This window comes from Anas acuta, chromosome 12 (genome assembly GCF_963932015.1).
Source record: "Anas acuta chromosome 12, bAnaAcu1.1, whole genome shotgun sequence".
NCBI classification, from domain to species: domain Eukaryota; kingdom Metazoa; phylum Chordata; class Aves; order Anseriformes; family Anatidae; genus Anas; species Anas acuta.
The window spans coordinates 6119527-6142478 of record NC_088990.1 but is presented as its reverse complement, the minus strand read 5'-3'; the positions used below and the strand labels follow the sequence as shown (position 1 = coordinate 6142478).

General features: G+C 42.4%; 1 protein-coding gene across 4 annotated transcripts in view; it reads left to right on the top strand.

Moving 5' to 3' along the window:
* Positions 1-3444: 3444 nt before the first annotated feature.
* The window catches only part of MCTP2 (multiple C2 and transmembrane domain containing 2), a 155009-nt gene continuing 135501 nt past the window's right edge, over positions 3445-22952 (top strand). For all 4 annotated transcript variants that reach the window (XM_068695706.1, XM_068695708.1, XM_068695705.1 and 1 more), the window contains exons 1-2: positions 3445-3593; positions 21722-21853. The gene's annotated coding sequence lies outside the window, so the exon portion shown is untranslated. The remainder of the gene's footprint in view (positions 3594-21721; positions 21854-22952) is intronic.

Sequence of the window (22952 nt, the reverse complement as noted above, 5' to 3'; positions counted from 1 at the left end):
GCTCAGCCTGCACACCTCCAGTCCAGAGTCCTGCAGCAGCTAAAACATCCTTTAGATCCAGTGGGAAAGGCATGCACATAAGTGATGTCATTTCAAAAATTATTCTGGGTGGCAAATGTTTCTCACTTTCACTTATTTTTTTATTTGTAATTTTTTTCTTCTAAATGCTAAATGAAAATATATCTAAAATCAGCATGGAAATAGTCAAAAGAGGCATGAGCCTTGTTTTTGTCTAATTTACATCTCCGGGATATTTTGTGAGAAATAAAATGCATTTCACAGCTCCCTCTGGCAAGCACTATAAGTACAATTAGTGTTTCTAAGTATAAGAATAATGAGGAGAAGGAGGATAATAATTGTGGCAACTGGTTCCCCCCCATTTTCTTCTGGAAAAGAACTGACTGTAACAGGATGAGCTATCTGTTAGACCTCCTAGATTTATTCCTCTCTCAGAGGTAAAATATGTCAATATTCCATTATAGTCCAAATATTATTAACTTTCTTTCCCCATATATTTTGATATTTCATTGAAAAAGCCCCGTGAAAATCAAAATCAATCTTCAGAAAAATTACTCATTCCAGCTGTAATTTTTAAAGTTTTCTTAATCCATATTTTATTTTTATTTTTTTTCCCTCCAGGGTTCCTTGACTCCATGTGCTTTGCTTTCTCAACAGAAAGAAAAAAAAAAAAAAAAAAAGAAAGAAAGAAAGAAAGAAAACAAAAGCTGAGGACTCTAAATGGAAGAAAACAGCAGATTCTAGAGCTTGTGGTTATTTTTATTAAAAAAAAAAAAAGTAACATATTTCCCAAAACAAAATATACATTGCTTTTATATTTATTGCAATGCCTGTCCCTTTTTGACAAGAGCCACTCAGGAAAGGTTTATCTATCATGGAATTTTGTTGGAAGCTGTATATTCAACCATTTTTCTGTGTATCTTAGCCCTTTCTTTGGGGCAAAAAAAAAAAAAAAAAAAAAGGAGAGAAAAGAAAATAAAACATCAAAGTGCCAGTGTGCGAGGGTATTTTCTGGGTAGAGCAAAGCTCTTAGCAGGCAGCCACATATATTAAACCAGAACTGCTATAAATGTCTTGTCCATTTATTCTGATTGCTCTAACACAGAGCATTCACTGTTTTATGCCGCCTTTTCTGACAGAAGAGAAACTGCAGTAAAGGAAAGAAATTTCTTCCGTCTGTGCCCAAGGTTAAGGCAATCTGTAGGAAAGAATGAAAATGACACAGAGAAATGAGTATCTCATTTCAGCAAGGTCCGAATCATTATCTGCAACATTTTGGATGATTCAGCATGTTTTGTGTCTTTTTTTTTTTTTTTTTTTTTCATCACAAGGGTTGTTTCTGTCAGAATGAAAGCTGGAGGAGCTGAGCTTATTAGTACCTCTCACATCTTTCTCTGCCACGCCTGAAGCTGCAGCCGTGATTTTCCTCTTGCTGGCTCTGGGATAAATCAGGTGCAGGGGTGTGGGAGGTCCAGCAGTGGAGAAATGCTTGTGGGAAACTGGGCTGAGAAGAAACCCATCCTTCACTTGGAGTTACATGAATCTAGAGCTCCACAGAAAGCTACTTCAGAGGCTGAGGATTGGGAATAATTAGCACATTTAAAAAAATCCATAAGCAGCACAGCTACTTTTCAGATAAAAGGATGAATTTTTGGGCTAATGGCAAGGGCAATGAATAGAAGGAAAACAAATAATGCCGCAAAAAAGAGCTCCTTCCAGGGAGCAGCCTTTCTTCTTTCCCAGCTTGCACATGGAAATCTATTGCTCTTCACTGGAAAATAAAGCTGTGAATGCATTATTAAAAAGCAGACCGATCAATGTCTTAACCTTTTGATTTAAACATGAGAGCAGAATTTTTAGAAATAAGAATATTAATTGTTCCACTGATATGTAATATTTGTTGTTTAGGGTCAAAGGTTTGAAAGTGGTCTCAAATTTTTTAGTAACAGTCTACTTCAGAGGCAATTAATTATAAGCAAAAAATGGATGCAAGAGGGGAGGGAGAAAAGGAACAGCTGGAGTAGATAACAGAAAGAGAAGGAGGAGGAAATAGAAAAATACATAAAACCACATTTGCTATAGAGGAAACGAGGAGAAAAACATGAACTTGTGTTCTTTGAAAATATTCTTGCTGATAGGAACCTGGAATTTTTATTCACCAACATTTCTTTCTCCAAAGGTATCCTCTTTACTTGAAATCTCAGTATTTCACATAAATTATCTCTTAAGGAAGCTTCATTCTCTGCTCTTCCCCCAGTCATGTGGGACACCTAGATTTTACAAAAAGGAAATGAAAACTCCATAGCAGATACCACTGATAATACACAAAATGATAAAATCACATTTTCATGTTTTTTGTGTGTTTCCTTTCCTTTCTGCCATTTTCCCTTTGAGATTCTCTGAGGGAGGGTCAACAGGGACTTCCCTTGAATAGCTGCTAGTGGCTAGAAAAGGTAGTGCAGAAATGATCACAACCTGGACTGCCTCTTTACTTCGTGCTTTGCCTGTGCTACAACTCGTGTTTATGGAGTTAATCCTTCTGTTGTGGACATTGTTTGTCAAGGAGGGTTTCACAGGAGCCCTCACCATCCCAGAGCTGCGTAGTGAACTTTCAGGCAAAATCAGTTCTGGAGATAAAATGGCAGACACTTCAAACCATTGTTTGAAAACTGAGGCTGGGGTCAAAGTTATAGGTAAAAAAGCTTAATGAGCTGCTGAAAGATATCCCCCAAGGGAAGGAGATCCTGTCCAGATGAAGAGGTCACTTCATCTTTAAACCATTGGATGGATAATAACCCCTGGGTTTGAGCATCAACACGAGAATAAAAGATAAATGGCACTATTTGATGCGTATTTCCAAATAAATGCAGGTTTGTCATTCACAAAACCTTTACCCTGTCTCAACAGGCATGTCTTAGAGAGCAATTTCAGGGCAGTTTTCTCTGGTGAGTATTGGTTCCAGGTTTATGAGTGGTTTTGCTTCAGTTGCTTCAGCATCAGCCCATTCAGAGAGCATTCAGTGTTTTGTACTTGATGCTACTATGCTGTGGTGAGCAAAGCTCTTTGTAACAATTCCTCACTTTTTTTTGTAAAGAGACTTCTTTAAGTTAGAGGTAGACTCATGGTGTTTCTTGTGGACTGTGAAGGAAGCTGTGGAGGTGTCTCTACTGTGTTGGCACATGCCTGGGAATAACATGAATACAAACAGTCTGAAGCTCAATTAGCCAAGATGGAAAAGATATCCATTAAGTGATTAAACCATTTTACTGGTATGCAGGGAAGGACACAGGATTCTGTCTGAGAACGGTTGAATCTGCCCACCTGTGGGCAGGAGAAATGTGAAGATGACCTCCATGCAGCTGAGCTGGAAAGGCTGAAAGAGCAGCAATCAATCTGCAATCAAGCAGCTGAGAGGTATAATTAGCCAGATTAATTAGGCCATAAAGGCAGTGGCAAGACTCAGCTTCGGTTTGCTTGGAGGTTGAGTCCCCTGGGGGAGGCTTGGAGGGCTCCTGGGCTGGGACCACCACCAGCAGTTGTCCTGATCAGTCCTGAGGGCAGTTGTTCTTCTAAAAGTGAGTAATTTTGGGAGTTAAGCTCCATATTTGTCTCTGTAGTGGTGAAGGAGCTGCTTTGTTGTCCTTGAGTTGAGGCCTGGTCTGTGTTTACTTGCATGTTTGGGAATTCCTTGACTGGATTCCATGCATGGTGGGGGCCAACAGATGTTCCAGGTGCTCCTATCTTATTTTCCTTCGTTGGCAATATTGGAACAGGGAAGAAATAGTATCAGCTAGGTCTTTAGCTGTTTTTTTTTGTTGGTTTTTTTTTTTTTTTTTTTTTTTTTTTTTTTTTTTGTGAACTTCCATATGTAGTTGGTATGCTTAATGTAAGAGTTGACATGTGAAAATCTAAAAGCTGTATGGGTAGTAGTTTTGAGGGGTCCAGGGCTCTAGAAGATCTTGATGCTCTGCTGAGGGGCCAGTTAGCTCATCTTGTCATCTTGTGATCAGAGCTGAGGTTTCATGGTCTGCTTTTTATCTGGAACAGTGGTGGCAGCAAAGGGGGGCTGGGGTAACACAAGGAGGTCCTCATCATACTTTTCCAGTGTGTACCAGCCAAGTGATTGATGGTACACCCAGGATAAAGATACGAAGCTGTTTCTGTAGTATTTTACTGAAAAACAAATCAGTACATCTGTTCTGTGGAGATAAAGAGTATTTAGTACATAAATGCATGCTGGTTTCTGGCTTCCAAGGAGCCTGAAGAACAGGCAAGAAAAAAAAAATGAAAACAAAGCAACACAAACTCTTACAGAGCTCCAGGCTTGTGTTACATTTTGCTGTTTCTCTGCCTCTGAAAGCCCAGCACACCTTCAAAAATTCCTGGCTGAGGTAGATATAAAAAAAAAAAAGTCTAATTTGGACTTGTGCAGCCCAGTCCTATCCTAAATAAACAGTGCTGCCTGGAATCGCTTGCCAGACAGTTGGCATATCTTGCAGATTAGCTAACACTAACAACAATGTGCTTCAAGAAGAAGAGGCTGAGCTTGGCCTCTGCTCCCCAGCTGGGGTGCCAGCACAGGGACCTGTGCCCATCTGAGCCATACACGGTTCCTCTCCCTGGCCCCAGTTGCAGTGGGGATATTTGCAGACATGGAGCTGCTTGGCCCCAGCCCTGTACCCTGCGCAGAGGGCTGGAGGCAGGCCGCAAAGAAAGCGGGGAGAATAATTCCACTACAAATTGCTGCAAGTGTTAAAGCTCCAGGGAGCGGATTTAATAGCTGCCTTCCACTCCCGCGTTGGTTTGTCAGGCTCTGGTTTATGGGCACAGCTGGACGATGGTGAGAGAAGGCAGGAAGGGGGAGGCTATACTGTGCTTAAATTTGTGGAAAAATTAGTTTGCACTTGTTTGGGCTTTCCTTTGTGTTGCTTCATCCCTGTAAGTTTAGATGCATGGGGGAGAGCAGTGGGCTGGGAGTGAGGAGCTGCAATCTGGCTTGCCCAGATCAGGAATGTGGGAACCAGCACCAGGCAGGCCTTACACGCTTCGTGAATGGCAAAACAAGGTTTCAGCAGCTTGGTCTGGAATTTGGGTGGCCACATGTAAACACCACGAGCTCAGCCTTCTGGGCAAAAAAAAAAAAAAAAAAAATGTTACGACTTCAAGCCTATATTTGCCTCAGATTTCAAATGGTGAGAGGGGGAGGGGGAATGTATAAATGCCAACTCAGCAAAATGAATGGTTCACACAGGAAACCCAATGTTGGCAGTGAAACCTGACTCACTGAGAGCCTCTTGTGTATTAAGTGCATGTGCTGTAGTGACAGAAGAATATCCCTGCTGCCCATCATAACACAATCAAAATGCTACTTATTCAAGTGTTTAGAGATCAAAATGCCAAGAGGAAAGGAGCAAAAATCTACAAGGATATGAATAAGTGGAAGCTGGAGTTCCAAATATCCCTTTAGGGAGAGTGAGAGGCAAAGAGTGTTGGTGCTTGCTGGAAGCTTAGTGCACGTGCTGTGTACCTGCAGAGCAAATCTCAGTCCAGGGCAGTGCTGCAGGGCTGCTAGCACCTCCTCTTGGCATGGGTATTTGGGGCAGCTGCCATCCTGCATGGGTCTGCAGAGCTGGCAGGGGAGGGCCTCAGCATCATCTGACTGCTTGTGTGGAAATGCTTATCTGACCTGGCAGGCTCTGCCAAGCTTCGTGTAGGAAATATAAACACTTTCTTGAGGTTCCCAGTGTTTGTTCTCCTCCCGCCTGTCCCCAGTGGCAGGATTGCTCTCTAGATCTCAGAGCTGGTGAGCAAGGGATGCCAGCGGTTGCTTTTGCCAGCATCTGTTCCTCTTGCCTCCAGCCCAGGACATGTGGGCTTTGCATGTTGATCCCCTTTCACGGAGGGGGGAGAAAAGCAATGTGTTCTTGTAATGCCCATGGAAAGGCTCCTGGTGCTGGCTCTGCCCCCTCACTTCTGTCAAATTCAGTTCTTAGCAAGGGTAAACCTTCAGTCTTTGGCTTCTGAGCAATGTAACTTCTCCAGCTCCAAATCCTTTTATTGCTCAGCTGCTGTTGACTGTTAAAACTGGTCAGAAGCTGGAAAACTCCAGACAAGGGGAAATGTTAGGAACATGCTAAATTATAAGGACGCTTGGGTTTGATTGAGAGAAGTAAATCCTGCCTGTTATCAAGTGCAAAACATGCTGCTAGCAGCCAGCCACTCCAAGACCTATTGTAGACCTGCTCATCAATGTAAATGGAGGATGCTGTGGCAGAGGTGAAGGGGAGAGGTTTCCCTACTCCATAGTTGTGTTGTTAATGTAAAAGTGATGTCTGTAATGTGCCAGTGCATCCTTCAGTCTCTTCCTTCAGTCTGTACTGCCATTTGACATGGGAGGTAAGGAAAGGGTGCACTTATTTTCTGGTAAATTTTCAGATTTGCTTATGAATGAGGATGTGGTGGGGAGGGGATGGGACCAAAAGCCTTGCAAAGAAAAAATAAAACAAAAAACACCATAACCCAAACCATATACAGCAAGCTCTGTGCTTATCTAAAACCCCTTCTGACCATTTCTAGACACCTGAGGCTGTGCGAGCTTTCACTTGTAGCAGGTGGCTATAGGGTCGCAGAAAGCAAAACCTTGTGTTGGGACTGTTGCTGCCTTACATCTGTGGAGGTGGAAAGTGTCTTTTGGCTGGCTCCGTCCTTCTCAAAGGGTGTGGGAAGCTTGAGACATCAGCCTTTTATCCCTTGCAGGGCTGCCGAGCAGAGCAGCGAGCATAAGGTGCCTTTCCCCTTCCCGGCAAAGGGCTCTCTCCTGCCCCAGGGGGCACGGTGCGGGCGGCGATGCTGGGGACACAGTGCCCTCTAAAGGGGGACCTCGGAGGGAAATGGGAGGCTTGGGAAGCTCTGCTCGGAAAACTTGCCCGTTACAGTCTGAAATTGCTGGAAATAATTTCAAGGAGATCCGGAACCTGCCCGAAAGCATTAATTAACTAACCTTGCAAAGACTCTGAGACGTTTTGAAGAGGCTCAGCCCCGGGAGATGGGCAGTAAGCGGTGTCAGCAGGAGCAGGGTGTCTGCTTAGGGAGTGATCCTGCCCCAAAAACACATTATACAACAGTAGGATCATCCCTCCGTGCAGCAAAGGCTGTGCTGCAAAGGAGGAGGAGGCGGCATCTCCATCGGCCAAGTGTGTGGGGATCTCCTACAACATTTGAACCATTTCTGGTCCTTGGTCTTTCTGTGTTTGGCTATTCTGGGTAGGAAGACATCCATGCAAGGACCATTTAGAGCTACGTTAGCAATGCTTATCTAAGACACCCTTACTTTATGAGGTCTGGTTTTTGCAGTTTTGACTGTTTTGCTGTTGAACACCCTCCTAAGGTAAATGGAGCAAATCAAAGTGAACATTCCTGACAAATTAATGAGCAAACACATTAGCGGCTCTGAAATGAAATGCCTTCACATCACATAAATTCATTTCACAGTGTTTATATATTTATGGAAATGTCTTTGAATTATACTCCCAGCTCTAGCAGAGATGATTTCTTCTTCCATTATAAAGCAGGTTATGTGGTGATAACTTCTAGACCCCTATGAGCTACTGGAGCATGTAATTATCTTGTTCCGCTTATTAATGATGAAAGGTCTATGCAAGTCCCAGAGCAGTTGTATGTACTAGGCTGAGTAATTTAAAGAGGCTGTGTAAATTTAATTTAGTCTCAAATTTGGTTGCTGACTTAAAATAATCTTCAAACAAGGAATGTAAACGTTTTGGGGCATTTAAAACTTTTCAAAATCATTGATTGATATGTAGTACTGCAAAGCTAAACGTAGCATCACAGTGCTGACATATCAAACTGAAAAAGTGGGCTGTAAGTAAAAAGCTGACCAGGCTCTACTCAGAAATGTATGTTGCAAACGAACATCAAACTAACACAAATTATGATTTTGGATTTTAATTTTGAAGTAATCTTATTGGTAATGGAAGACACGTTAAAAATGAGTTTCATCCTGACACCCTTGGGAAGTGGCCAATTTATATACTTCTGGGTTGGAGATCTGCAAACCTCTTCTCCCCAACCTTCCTAAAATGGCATCGCTGGTTTTATGATGTCTCCTAGCTATAATCCTGCTTCTACAGTCTGCCATCATAATGCTAATTAGTTCTGTATGTAAATAAACTATTGTTGACAGGACACTTTCAGTGATTCACATATGACTCATGGAGAGAGAGAGAGGTTTTAAAAGTGATTTATCCATAAACAGAGATTCCATATGTCCTAATCTGGCATGGATTTCTCGCCTTCTCTTTATAGCAAGGAATGTGTGTATGCCTGTATAGCAGGGCTATAATGTGACAATTTGTCTCGGAGCGAAACCAGGATTTATGGTACTTACTGGAGACCACAGAGGTAAAAACGAACAGCAGGCTGCATTTAATCATCTGAATTTTCAAATATTTCTTTGGCTTGGGTAAATGTGTCTTTGTTCCTTTTTGGGAATGTGTTCAGCTGTAGGATGGGGTCCTGTAAAGTTATCTGAATATCCTGCAGGCATGCTTAGTGGAGTGCATGCAGGGGGTGGGAGAGCAGCATGGGTGGGGATGCTTCTAAAGGTGAAGGTTTGGGCCCAAAGCTTTCTAGCTGACTGCACTTCTGGCAAGGCTGCTGCTATTAATGTGTTCTTGAAGAAAATGCACTTATTGGTGCTATACACATCCAATAAGTACTTCTGGAAGTCAGAACGTATCCCTAATCCCAGATAAATGCCATAGGAGACTCAGGCAGAGGAGAAAGTGGAGTAGTAACCAATTAAATACTATTTTTCGATAGGGCCTGATTTTAGGGCCTCTACTAAGTATATGATTTGTGCTGGTATGAGTGGCATTGCTGAGTCTTATGTAGTTAAGAGGCAGATGCACACTTCAGTGTTTGAAAACTTCTAGGGATTGAAGTTTATGTTGAAGTCTTTTCTCTGGGCTTTTTATTTTTGCCTTTGTCTTGACTGCATTATATATCCTAGTGACACTGTTTGTTCTCCTTGTCTCCTCCTTTTCCCTCTTGCTTCTCTCCAATTATTCTTGGTTTTGGCACAGGGTCGCCTATGTTACTCTTCTTTTAAATCAAAATTAAGTTTTTTCTAGCCACAAGACTTCAAGAGCTGAAGCTTTGGGTGAAACAGGCAGGAATTGTAGAATTGATGCCTGGAAAACAGCAGCATAAATTACCTGAACACACAGAAGGCAGATTAAAAAGCCACAAACCAGTGGCAGGTGGTATTTATGCTTTCATAATTTGAACAAGACAATGCTGCACATGTGAGCCATAAAATGGGATGAAAATGCGCTACTGGCAGTGAGTTGTGCTGACAAAATAAAAGCAAAAAGCTGAATTTTGTCGATGTGGGGGCAAGGCTGGCACATGCTGATTAAAAAAAAAAAAAAAGGCTGTCTGCTTATTCGTGGCAAAGATGTCAGCTTTTCTGCCAGTGGGGTTGGAGCCCGTTTTCCTGCCTGCTGAAAGAGCTCTCCAGGGGTGGGAGCAGTTTAATCAGGACAGCTTGTTGCAGCCTTCAGGCTGCTGGTCCTGGTGGGGCTGCCGATGTGCCAGTGCGGAGGGGATTTGTTGGCTGCAGGCTCCTGGCTGCTGAGAACGGGGCCAGGCTCCGGTCTGTTGGCAGAGCTGTTTGTGGGAAAGGTAAAGCCAGAGCTGATTTTTCTTACCGCTTGGATTTGTAATGACTTTCCCTCTTCAGGCTGTGTAGGGGGAACAAACAAAGGCACCATATTGGCTCACCCAAAGAGGGGATCCATGGTGTGGATTTTCCCGTTTGTATCACATTTCTTGGTTCATGGCTTGGCTCTGAAGTCCTGAGACTAGCAGTTGTCATTCACTGGTGATGCTGGCCAGGGTTCAGCAATAAACCCTGGTGGTAGGGCTGCCTTTTAGCTGGTCCCAGGAAACTCCCTTCAAGCTGCTGCTCCTTCATCTGATGCATGAGACTGAGCATCCTTTAGCAGCATCCATGCCAATATTTGAGGCAAGAATCTACCAATATGTGCCAGAAAACAACAACAACAAAGTGATTGGGCTAAATTCAGACCAGTTTCTATTTAAGAAATTTGGGTAAAAGAGTAATTTGTTTTGAAGGATGGGTATTACATTTTTATCCTTGTCATGTGAATAACTCAGTGATTTAATCTCTCTATTTGCTGAAATGTCTTCCCATTTGGTGTTCCTCTTTGTCCTTTGTTTAGTTCTGTACAGCATTCCCAACAGTGATGTTAATAATAAGATAAAAGCAGAAGGTATTTTCTGAAACTTTTTTCCCATGTCCTGAGCATAATGATTGCAGTTCCCTCAGTTGTGAAACTTTTGGCTCCTTTACTCCTGACTTTGTCACATATGGGCATTTGCTATGAAAAAAAGGAAGGTGAATAGAGAGTATTTTAACTTTGGCACAAGAGGGAACTATGATGGCAACTCTGAAATGTGGAACCTGAGCCCAAATGTGGGGATGCAAAAAAATGAAACCCCACAAAGGACTAGGTGTTTTCAGGTAGTTGAGTTTCTGATGCTGGCCAACTTGTAAAAAAAAAAAAAATAAAATAAAATAAATGTTATCAGGTCCAGGCATAGGTTTTATGAATGCAGCACTGAACGGGTGCACCTCTGAGTCTGAACACCACATCGTGGGAAAGTATCAAAGGGTGTAGCTAGAAACTGGAGACTGATCCAGTTATGATAGTTTTGTGGTCTGTTCCTGTTGTTAATATTTATTACTGTCTTTGACCTTTGTTTCCCACCTGACCATTTCTGGTATAAACACATGGTGGTGATAAAAATGAAATAGAAGCAGATTGGTGGGAGTCAAAGCAGAAACCTGGGTGTGGAGTGGGAACTGCATTTGCCTGGCTCTATACAAACTTTCCTTGTTTCTCTGCCTATAAATATGTGACAATTTATGGAAAGATTATTAGATTTCTTTCATGCTCTCTCATTGCTTATGCTTTGAGAGTTGAAGTGAAGAGTTGGGTTGCTTGGTTGCCATGAGGCGAGCAATGTGTGAACTGCCTGCCAGCATATCTTGGCTACCTGTGCTTACTGGTTTTAGCCACAGAAAGAAGTTGGGGTTACTGTGTATTTGATCTATTTAAAAATAAAGGAAAGGGAGATTATTCCTCATCTTTTAAACAAATTCCTCAAGGAACATATCTCCAAAATAATTTGCACAAAATAGCTATTTTGGTTGAGCAGATAATCTCCGAACCATACCTCCCACCTCACTTTTCACACTTTGGAAACTGTGTCCTTTAGAAACCCTAGGTCCATGAGAATGACTGGCCTTTCATTTGGGATTATCTGATATAACTTTTAGTGAATATTGAACATATTCTGAAAAGTCAGTGAGTTGCCCAAGATGCCTACTGCTCTGTGAAAGGGTGACTTCAGTATGAGGTTGCACCTGAACATTCTTGCACAAATATGATGAATACCCTATGTACTGGAAGACCTTCACTTGGGGGGCGACTTTGGACACCAGAAACTTTATCCAAATCAAAGCAAGACAAAAGCATAGAAAGCTGAGGCTTATATTTGTAATTGCTCTGAGATGTTGTGTGGCTGTACTTGGAAGTGCAAGTACAGGACAAAGTCATGGGAATCACTTCCTATTCCTGTCCATTTGCCCAACTTTTTTGCTGTTATGGGTTTTGAGAGAAAGGTTGGTGGTGTGCAAATCTTGGTGCAGCTCCTGGAAATGTTTTGTCTCAGGGTCTGAAGTGTGAGCTTAGAAGAGCTGTCCCCAAGGCACGTTTTACATGTGCATGAGCTCTGAGCGGAAATGGTGAGATTCTGACCAGGTCTGATTGATTAGTCAGTTTAATTATCTTTTTGGCAGAAACATTCTGGCAGAATCCTCCAAAAGCTTCTGGGAGGTAACTCAAAATGTAGGCCATGGGGGAAAAAGTAAAAGCTTGATTTGCAGGTGCAGCTGGCAGCTTAGCTCTCAGTTTACCTATATTTGCTAGCAGATGGTTGTGGTTGCCGTTTATCTTCACATCCATTGGAGCTGATTGGTAAAGGCTAATATTTACAGTGATGGCTATGGATTCCACTGGCAGAGTCAGGAGTGTGTGGGCATAAAAATGCAGAGTGATTCATGAGAACCTGGGTTACTTATTAAAAGTCTATTGAAAGCAGCTTCCTGTGCAGGCTACACATTGCCGTTTCTTTATCTGATACGAAGTTGCTACAAAGTTTTTTCTCTGATAATGTTCCACTTGAAGCTTGATAGGTCTTCTGCCGGAGCCTGCAAGTACGCAGTAGCTGTGCTAGCTGTCCTATTGAGTGTGGGAATTGTCAGGTCCTAAAGAGGTAGGGGTGTCCTTTTTGACAGGTAAAAAATTTCCATTGTTGAGCAGTGATGACAGTGAAAGCTGATATGGGAAGCTGATTTGAGGAAGGTTGTGACAGGGAGGTAGCTAAGATGAGTGATGACATTTGAGGTGAAATAACTACTTATAGAAATTGTATCACCTCCAAGGGGACAAGAAGGCTGTATGGTGTATTAGGACATTGACTTCCTGTGGGCCCATAATGTCTTCAGGGTGTGGCAACTAAAAGATGGTTTTTGTGTTTCCTGGTGCCAGTAGCATTTTGCATTAGCATGTGAAGCTGAGGTCAACCATCACTGCAGTTTGCAAGAGGACTTGGTCTGGACTCCTAAGAAACTCATCTTGCTCTGGTGTTCAAGCAGTTTCTTATCCTTCCCAGTGCCAGGAGGAGGGAAATCAGATCTAGAATTGCCAGAAGGCCTGGGCAGGCAAAAATGAGAGCATTTTGATATATATATTCATATTTGAATGTAAGATTTTCAGTTAAAGCTGATTTCAGTGTTGTTCCTTCCTTATATGTTTCTTGAGAGCTAAACAATCACTGCTCTGAACAGCTATTGAACTCCTGATGCAAGTGCATGGGCTGTTGCCTGTCTCTTGGTACCATGATATTTGAACAGTGCAGTTCTCTTTGCTGTTTGTGTCCTGTGTTCATGGAGGGAACCTTGCAGCTATGCCAAGGACTCTACTCTTGTCAGTCTGTCCAGTCTTGGTGGTCGTTAGCAAAGAGAAACAGTCTTGCCTTTTGAGAAGGCATCCAAAGATCAGGTTTGTGATGCTATGAACACCAGTCATTCAAGGAAGGCAAAGAGCAAAAAAAAGTTTGCAGGATTTTTATCAGAGCTCAGGTTTATATTTAGCAGCTAGGCTGCCTTCCCCTAGCAAAGCATTGGGACCATGTAAAAAAAAAAAAAAAATATCTAATTCACCCTGAAAGAGTCATGGTGTGGGTGCCTTTGCAATACTTACAGAAAAGGATCTGGGGGAAAAAAGGGTACCAGTGGCAAAAAGCAATTGTCAGAACAGGTGTAGGTAAGTGAAGTAATCTAGAAATTATCTTTTGGGTTTATTTAGCAGCTTCTGAAGAGCTTGTCTGAACACAAGCTTCAAAGTGGATCAGAAGGTTGGGCCTTGTATGATCTAAACACACATATATTACTAGAGCTGTGTTTTGCTCCAGACTCTGCTACTGGCCTGGAAGAAAGCAGATATTTGGAGAAGATATTCCATCTGTCTTTGATTTTTCCCTAAAATCAAAGCATTGATACCAGCTACCAAGAAAGCATGTGGAGATAAGCTGATGCAAAATTAATTGCACTAGTAAAATAATTTCCATGATCATCTGTGGCAAGTTTCCCAAACTAGAATCTTGAAATAACTTATTTTTTCCCAGTAAATAGAATTCCCTTAGTTCATGACTTTTTTCCCTCAAGTCCAGAACACAAGAAGCATCTCAACTTTCAGTTGCTTCCACTTAATTGGATTAGTCATCTACCTCCACAGGTATGTGCCTCAGGTCCAGTTCCTGCTGACATCCAAACCAGTGGGCCGTTACACAAGGTAGATGGAATCCAACATCAAAGGGGAGCAATTTGGGTTGGAGAGGTGCCAGGAGCCTTTTGTGCTTATCCAAATACCTGCATGCATGGAGATTTTTCTCATTGCTGCTGGAGCTCCCTTGTTGCGTGTCAGAAAGATTAAAAGCTTTGCTTGAGAGCACGGGTTGGCTGCCACTGTCTCCAATGTCTGAATGGAAATGGCGTGGGTCTGCCTATAATGTTGAAGAGCACTTCTCGTTCCCCAGACCTACTAGCATATGAAAATGAAAGGGAGTGCTATGTAAAGTTATCTACATAAGCTTTTTAGCAATGCCTCAATATGATCAGCTCTTCATCTCTTCCTGTCATGCAATCAATGAACAAAATTAATAATTATTGTTGCTATAAAGTGGCAGGAAGAGTTTGTGAGGAGATGAGAGCACCGAATTCCTGCTGAGTTCTCCTAATGAAGCTATTTCTGCAAAATAGCTTCTAAAACATCTGCAAAGTTCCCTGGAGAGCCTGCTGGGAATGTGACATTGCAATAGTTTGCTGCTCCAGTACAGACCTCAAGAGTGTGCTCCATGCTCTTGGCTATGGCAGCCCACAGCCGGTGTCCCTGTGGGGGTGACATTTGCTGTGGATAAGGACCACCTGCAATCTGAAAACAGTTCCTAAATGGACACTGGGAAATTTGGAGCTGAATCCAAAGTCCCCTGAAGTTCAGAGGAAATACAAATGAATGTGCACTCCAGCATGTGAGAAATTAATTCCTGAGTTCTACAGAGCTGAGTGCAGCTGCTCTGCAAAATATGACCCCTTAGGTTTGTATATTGAGCCAGATGCCTCAGGAGAGTTTGTGTTCTTTTCAGTATCCTTCTGGGAAAACAGTATTTCTGTTCCACTTTTGATCTGTAGAGGGATTTGGGAGCAAAGGCAGAAGAGAGAACTGGGCTCTGCTCCTTCTGAAAGAGAAAGTAGGGTTGAGCAAATGAACCCCTACCATAATCTGGCAAGATCTGCTTTAGTCCAGGCAGTCAGCCAGCCTGCTGGGCACAGCCCAGCCCTTTCTCTGTGCCTTAGCTTTCGTGTTTGAGAAGTGGGATGATGCTACTGGTCCTTGAATTACTTTGAGCTACTGATAAGTAGGTGGCTGGAAAAGGAAGATACTGTTTAGGTATTGCTTAGGTGATGGGACCTATTCCCTCTTATTTCCAACTCCTTATCACCACTGTACAAAATTGAAAGATTTGCTGCAGTATTGGTCTATCATATGAAGGGATGAAATCCATAGGATTTTGTCTGCAAAAAGCTCAGAGTTACTTGTACAAATGCAGCCTTTCACAGAGCATCTGCTAAAGCTGTGGGGGACCTGTGGAGGGGGACACCGGAGGGGGAAAAAAGGGTGTTAGCACTGGAGCACCCTATATGGCCCACAGTATATTTACAGCTAGTCTGCCACTTCTAGTGCTCAGTTTCCTTCCATCTGTCCCTGGCTGCCTGTAGCCCTCTTGTATTTGCTGTACTGAGACTCAGCTCTTTTACAAGCCATGGGGCAACTTGCCCATACAGCTCAGGCAGGTACAAAGACTACCCTTGAAAGTCTTGTCCTGGGGGTCTGCATCTGTAAAACCTGGCTCTATAAAACTAGCATTTGGGTATGCCTGTTTCCAGTATAGGATAACGTACAAAGTCAGGAATTCCAGTGTTAGCACTGGGTGTGGATTTGCCACTGGCTTTTTTTTTTTTTTTTGAGGGGAAGATATTCTTGCTTTATTTCCAGAGGCAAACCTTTCCAAAGTTGTGAACACAAGAGCTTGCTAAATATTAGCTTTCAAGGTTTTAAGTCAGTGTTTACTCGAGTTACCTCTGCTTGAAGTCTATATAAAGAGTCATGTTTGCTCAGGCATACTCCTAAAAGCCCCAAGACATGGCTCTGGAAGGAGGTATGCGGCAGCAAATGTAAATATTGTTGTCCTTAAAAACTGGAAGCTCTCTTATTAATCTATAGAAGGGAATAGTAATGTAAAGAAAAGACTTTATTAGATTTGGAGGTGAAGACTGCAGAACAGTACCTGGAATGAGTGAAATTCAGTGATATTTAAAATATGACTTGGCTAAGTTTTGGCCCTGCAATTACAGGTGCTCTGCTGTTCACCAGTGTTGCCCTTTGCCATCATCAAGGCAGCATTTTCTAATACCTTAGACTTGTAAGCAGTTCCTGGGAACTGTTTTTATAGGGACTTTGCTGGCCAGACTATGCTGGCCTCTTGCTGTGGGACAACAGCTAGATAAAAAAAATAAAATATTCTTTCTAGTTAGCAAACTGATTCCCTCCCATCTTCTGCCAGTTACTGGTGTCATTTTTCTGAGAAGGTCATGGAAATGTGAGCTGAAATTCAGGTGCTCTATGATATGATAAACTGGAGAGGAATTTCACAAGGGACTGCATAAATACAGTGCAAAAAAAAAAAAAAAAAGAGGGATTAAAATTCAACCACAATATTTACAAGCCTCTCCACCTTCTCACATATATGCAGGTATGCGGAGGCCAAAATTCACATGAGTGCCACGGAGCTGAGAGAGGGATCAGAGTGCTGAGCTGGCTGAGGAGAATTGTATTTGCTCTTGGCATAACACTTTTTCTATGTATCAACAGGCAACCCATCAAATCCCCACTTCATTATTTTTCCCTTCTATAAGTAGCTATTAGCATCCTTCCCACAGCAGGGAAGTAGGATGTAAATAAATGGAGCTGAAGTGTTTTCATGCTGCAGCAGGAAACTGCACAAGCTAACACAATGATTGCACTTATGGCGTATTGCATCTAAGGCGATGCTGTCTAGAGGAGTGAAGGATTGCTGAAGAGCTGGAGGCAGCAGGGCCGATGGATTTATGGTTTTCCGATGCCATCTGCTGGCATGCACCTTACTTGTGCACTGAGCTGCCGAGCCCTCCAGCTTCCCTCTCTCATAAGCAGACACTGCAGCTCCCCACGTCTTTGCAGGTGGTATAACCCCAAACCATCACCTCTCGTTGCTTTTTTGAGCTTTGCAAATCAAATGTTCCCTGCAGCCAAGCACCTGTAAAACCACTCTGGTTGTGATCCCTGCTGGGGCTGGTCTTTAGCTGGGTGCCTGAAGGCTATCCACACCTCCCTCTTTGCATGCTGTAATGCTACATGCTCCATGGGAGCAGACCCAGATTCAAGGGGAGCTGCAGCTGGATCTCTCCTGTGGCCTACCAGGCTAAAAACCCAAATCCATCTGATTTTGAGGGAGTGGGTTTCTGTTGCAGTAATGCTACCAGTAATACTGTACTAGGGCAAAATTGTAATGATACTGCTGGAAAGCTTTGGGAGCAATGAAAGTTTTTGTATAAATCCCTGAAATGCGCTGGAAAAAAAAAAGTGAGTATTTGGAGGGTAGAGGACGTGAAGAAACTTGTCCCATTCTTGTCTTGTAGTTCTGCAGAAGTGCTTCCTATTAAGTAAAGCTGATTATGATAAGAGCATCTGTTGATTGCAATCCTTGACTTTTACAGGTATTATCACTCTCAATATGCAGGTAGAGCCTACGCAGCACAGCAGCTGCTCTGGGATGATGGGTACTGCAGGAGAGCTGATCCCTGGAGCTTCCTCTGCGTCCAAGCAGCCAAAGCTCAGCTGCTTGTAAGCTCTACTTGACATGTGCTGACGACCTGGCTGTACTCATGTGCACTGCATGAGTTTAGTGGGCAGGACCTCTGTCAAAGAAAAAGCTGAGTAGAAAAAGTAATGAAATTCATTTTTTAAGTCTTATATTTTCAAGAGGTTTTCTTTCACTTTGAAAAAACACTGCATAAAGACTTCAGACTCTCTGCTGTGACAATACTTGTTACAATTCACGTACCTTGCTTTGACCTGAATCTAGGTTTGTCCAGGCCTTCCTTTAGTGCTGCCTTCAGGAAATTTGCAATAATAAAGTACAAATAATAAAAAATTTAGAGTTCCTGACACTTAACTTTAGTAGGTCAGGAGTGGGTAGTGGCAAAACCTAGCTGGAATTTGTATTAGCATATTTGCAGATATGGATCAGAGGTTTGAAATCCAGATGTCAGGAGAATGAATGAAGAGGAGAAATCACTAATCAAATTTTCAAGGACTGCAATGCAATAAAACAGGGTAACTTGATGGGAAATGTAATAAAGCCTCCTAGTCTGTTTTCCAGCTACATTCAGGCTTAATGTTTCAGGTCTTATGCCTCCCTCTTCACATGAGCTTTAAAGGGAAGGAGGATGTCTGTGAGGATCCGTGAGGTCGTTTTAACAAATGAGTCTGGTAATACTGCTGGATGGATCTTTGAGGCTTCCTGCTCATAACAGGGGGCAATATTGTAAAGAAATAGTCTATCTTTAGACCACTGCTGGTGCAGGTAATTCCAAAGCAGAAGCATACTGCTAGAAGTGTCTGTGAGGTGACACCAGGTTTTTTTTCTCTTGTTAGCCTCTAAGTGGCTGAATCTGAGAGGCATTTTCTATCTTTTGCATGCATAAACTAACTTTTCTGAATTCCAACATTTGATTTTGTGATAGGGGAAATAGGTAATTGTGCTTGTTTTCAGTTGCACCCCCTTTAAAAAACATGAATATAGAATGTTTATCAGCAAAGAGTAATGGTCATAGACCATAACAGACAGGATGTATATTTTACTGACATGAAGCAGATGTCTGCACGCAAAATAGTGCTATCCCATCCTTGTTTAAGGTAGTATGAATGCTTTTACTGGGAACAGGAGTCTGAGGTATTTTTCCATCCTGTAGGATGAAAGAAAGTGAATAAATTCATAGCAGAATTGCAGGTGTTTACTTTCTACAAAGTAAACTAATTTTTTTCCAATTATACTGCGTAAAAACACAGCAATAATTGACATACTGCTTGAGTTTTGAAGTTGAGCCAATAGTAAAGTAATAATGAAGCATTTTGTTTTTTGTAATATTTCAAGCACATTTATTCTGAAGGTTTAATGCTGTGGCTGGATGGGAGATTCCACGGTATTGCTGCTTTAAGACTTAGGTGGTCTCTGCAGATCAAGATTTTCATTCTTCTTTCTCAAAGACTTGCTGCTGGATTTCATGCAAAACAAAGTTTAGCTGGAGCCGCCTGATTATAATTGTAAGGTTTACCTGTAAGGGTAAATTACAGTACTGGGAAGTAGATGATTTTGAGGGGTTTGGGGCTGATTGTAGTCAGTTACTGTGAACTGATGAGTGCTCTTTAGATGCTTTGTGGAGGTTTGGTTACACTGAGTCTTCTAGTTCCTGTGGAACAAGCCTCAACACCAAAGACACATCTGGAAGTTTTTATGCTTCCATGCATTGATGTTAATATTCACTGGAAATAGATATGACAGTTTCACTTCATGTTCCTGTATTGCTTTGTAGCCAGCTAATTTGGTTTGGGGGTTCAGAATTTTCATGTGGTTTACCCCAGGGCTGGTTGTACTCGATGGTGGGAGAGAGTTTCTTTCATCCGCAAAAATCCTGAACACATGGGTACACAATAGGAAGCTTTACAAGAAGATTGTGAGAACCCTTATTTACCAACTATCCTGCATCAGGCAGACCTGATTTTCTTGGTGTGTTCATTTCAAGTCCTTCAAACACCAATTCCACCTGTTGAACTGAGAGCTGCAGGAGATGGTGCTCCTTGGGGGTGCTGAGAGCTTTCCTGAATGTCACTTTGCTTTATTCTCACCAGGAAACTCATACTCAGGCACTCATTTCTCATCTAAGCAAACTTTTTTTTGGGGGGGGTATTTTCTCATTCAGCCTGTGAACGAGCTACATAAATCACTTTTTTCTTTAACAGGAAAATTCAGTGCCAGAGGCTGGCTGAGAGCTTTAACGTATTACGGCATTTTACTTGAATCTCTTTGCTCTCAACGGCCACACAGTGGCAGCAAATCCCAAATAGGTTACCCCATCCTTAGTACTTGTGCTGGGACGAGGATTAAGTTCATGCTGATAGGGTAAGGAAAGATGCACTGAAGTTTAAAAGGAAAAAAAAAAGTCCACAGGAGCACAGGACTCGAGGGGAGAACTTGAGCCCGCACTGCTCAAGTTTAATTCTTGACCTAGAAGAATCTTCTGCAGGGGAAGCCTGATGGGTTTATCTTCTTGTACTCTGTTCCTGGCAGAATCAGAGCAGCTGGGCTGCTCTTGAATAAGGCATTTATAATCTTTTCCTAGGTATTTCAGTAACTTTTGGTGGAGTTGTATTAGGCTTTCAAGGAACTGATTATGCATGAATTTAGCATCTCTATGGGGATGAGTGCTCCTCTGGTTTGAGAGCATGTATACTTTAGTCGGTCATTTTATCTCTTAAGGCTTCAGAGTTCTATCTGGCTGTGTACTTTACAAGAATAAAGCCATCCTGTAACTATCCCTTGAAGCCTAAACAAAAAGAAAGGATACCCTCAACATAGATGAGGAACCAAAGCATGGAGGTGAGGGCTTCCTTTTCATGGAGAAAGATTTATCTGGAGACAAGTAAGGAACTGACTTTTCGGGGGGGGGGGGGGGGGGAAGAGAGCTTTATATTACTAAATCACTTGGTGTTTTTAAGCACGTGAGTGTTTCTTCCCTAAAACTGCATGGGAAATACCTCAGGTGGGGAATGGAGAACAATCTCAGCCCTCTGGCACCATGTCATCCCTGGTGCCAAGACCTGTTTAGTGCCTTGTGGCCTGAGCCATAAAAAGTAAATGAAAACAAGGCTGAAAGGCAACCAAAAATAATAAAAATTGGTTAAGTGGGTCCAGCTCAGCAGGTCTGTGTTACATGCAGCCATAGTTTAGGGCATCGTAGTTACAGAAGGAGCTGTTCACAAAGCAGTAGTCAAGTGAGACAGGAGGCTCTGGGAGCAGAGAGGAGCAACAGGGGCAGAGCATTTGCACGAAGGAATGTGGTCATACAGGAAAGCAGGGCAAAGCATCACAGGGTGTGTGAACTCTGAAGTAACTTCTTTTGCCTTCCTTGTAAGGAGATTAAAGGAGATAGAATCTGAATATCTTCCTTAATTATCAACATTACCCATAAATGGAGTAATTCACTAGTTTAAATAGGAAATAATATAGTAAAACTTATTTAAACAACTCATGTGGAGCAAGACAGATTCAGCCCACTGCTTTGCCTGTCCTGTAAGAAAGGGTATCTGGAACTATAGTCATAAAGCTATGCTATAACCCTGTAGTACACAGTGCATCTTCTGGTTGTGCCTCTTGAATATCATCACAGGCCCAGTGAGTTCTTTTATTCTTTTGTCTTTCCAAGTTTGTCAGAAATTATGTATTACAGCTGAGATATATTTATCTTGGAGATAGCAGTTAGATGAAATATAGAGCTTGTTGCCAGTTTAATTTTTTTCTATTTCTCACTAGTCATTTATAATAAAAGAAAAATAGTGCAGCCCAAAATAATTTTTTACCTCTTGGTCCATAAATCTTCACTCCTCTCCTTGTCTAGAAGGATGAGGATTTCTTTGTGAGGTGGTACAGAAATCAAGATTAATGCTTGTGTCCTATGCTGAACAACACCTGAACATTGGCAAAGGCTTGGCTTAGTCCTTCTGAATTTCCAATATAATTCACAAATGACATGTTCTAGCATGAAATTCGCTATTTCACTGCAGGTAGCTCTTGGAGTGTTAGACTGGCTCTGAACATGATCCTGTAGCCTTAGGTGTTTTTAATGAATCTATTACACAAGGTTTGAACTCATTTTCAGGCTGCTGGGTGCAGATGTACTCACCTGACTCATGTGCACGCTTGTCTGCTGATCCCAGCATTCCCCGGAGACAGCTGGCAGGAGGAAATGGGCAAGCTGGCCATCAGTGGACACTGAACTTGTATGCTGAAGGTAAGTCAGACTTTCTGGTGATGTTCTTTTCCTTTCAGGATAATGAGCAGTGGCAGGTTCCCCATGCTCACCCTTCCCTCCCCATACAGCACTTGCTCATTTTTTAGACATCAGACAGGTGACCTGAGCTTTAACAATGTTCGCTGCAGCAGAGGTGATGGCACCTTTCTCTTCATTCAATTTGCATTTTCAGACATCTTTGTTTGCATTTTTATCCACCAGCTTGCTCATGACACTGTGATTCTGGAGAAAGAGAAGCCTTACAATTCTATTTCTAAGCAAGCTCGATGAATCCTCCGACCAGCCTCTTGCTGTTCTTGTATAAATGTGTACAGTGGATGGTGCAAATACTCTGGATCTTATAATACATTCTTGTGAGTCTCAATGATTTTCTTCACCTTATGTGTACTTCTAACTTTTGTTACACCTCCTATTTCCCTCCTCCCCTAGGAGGCCAGACTCCCAGCCCTCTCCTCATCACAAAGCTGAGTTTGCAGTAGCAGTGCTTCAGGTGAGCTGGCAATGCACCTCCTTTTCCTGGGGTCCTGTTCAGTCTGCTCTGTATGGCTTTTTCCCCCAAATGTGCCCAGATCCTGTTGTTCGGTCTCATTCCTGCTTGCACATGTTTTCTGAACCTTTGGCTGTTTGCATAACCAGAAGCATATTTCCTGGCTGGCATGCAGCCCTGGGATTTGTTTGTTAGCTGTAGTCCTGGATGGGGGTGAGCTGGTACTCAGAGCTGTAGACTTCTGCTTCATTTGTTTTGCAGAGCCTCCCCTGGGTTTAGCCACTAGTCCCACATAAACTGCTTGTGACTTGATTTAGGTTTCTTTTTGTCCTATTCCCCATCCCAAATACTGCTGCACTTGGAACTTATGCAAATATAAGATTCCCACAGAAATGTCTGTTTCAGCTTGAATGGCAAACTACAATCCCCTGCCAAAAATGCAGAGGCACCTGGAAAACAGCCTGTGCCAGTGGTTTTAGGCCCTTGTGCCAGATGATGCTCCAGATCTGTTTCTATTTAGATTCATTGCATAAGAGCGGTGTTGTTTTTTTGAGTACCATGGGCATGAACATTAGTGGTAGAGACAGCAAA